The 674-nt window shown below is 37.5% G+C and overlaps 1 long non-coding RNA gene across 1 annotated transcript in view; it reads right to left on the reverse strand.

Moving 5' to 3' along the window:
- Positions 1-405, reverse strand: part of LOC141568245 (uncharacterized) — a 13329-nt gene extending 12924 nt beyond the window's left edge. Inside the window, exon 1 of the long non-coding RNA XR_012491332.1 lies at positions 214-405. This is a non-coding gene — a long non-coding RNA (uncharacterized LOC141568245). The remainder of the gene's footprint in view (positions 1-213) is intronic.
- Positions 406-674: the final 269 nt, after the last annotated feature.

The following is a 674-nucleotide window of genomic DNA, read 5'->3' on the forward strand; positions in this document are numbered from 1 at the left end:
TATTTCTGTTTCTTTCTTTTTTTTTTTTTTTTTTTTTGCTTTCTTTAGGGTTAATTGAATTTATTTTAAATCCCATTTTGATTTCCCTGTGAGTAGCCTTTTTAGTGGTTATTATAGGTATTTATGCACACACACACACACACACACACACACACACACACGAAGGTCTGACAATTAAGTTTGTGAATTCATCCTAGAAAAAGTGCTACATACCTCATTGCTGAATATCACTACAGTCACCTTCGAAGTACTCCCCTTGGGAAGCTATGCACCAATGCCAGCACCTAGTCCACCCTTCAAAGCAACTTTGGAACTCTTTTCCTGGAATGGCCATCAGAGCTGTTGTTGTATTACCCTTGATGTCTTGAATGTCATCAAAATGTCTTCCTTTCAATATTTCCTTTGTATTCAGGTAAAGAAAGAAGTCATTGGGGGCCAGATCAGGTGAGTAGGAAGGGTTTTCCAATATAGTTATTTGTTTACTGGCTAACAACTCCCTCACAGACAGTGCCATGTCAACTGGTGAACTGTGGTGATGCAAGAGCCATGAATTGTTGGCAAAAAGTTCAGGTCATTTAACTTTTTCATGCAGCCTTTTCAATACTTCCAAATAGTAAATTTGGTTAACTGTTCGTCCAGTTGGTACAAATTCATAATGAATAATGCCTCTGATA

This window comes from Rhinolophus sinicus, linkage group LG02, assembly GCF_036562045.2.
Source record: "Rhinolophus sinicus isolate RSC01 linkage group LG02, ASM3656204v1, whole genome shotgun sequence".
NCBI classification, from domain to species: domain Eukaryota; kingdom Metazoa; phylum Chordata; class Mammalia; order Chiroptera; family Rhinolophidae; genus Rhinolophus; species Rhinolophus sinicus.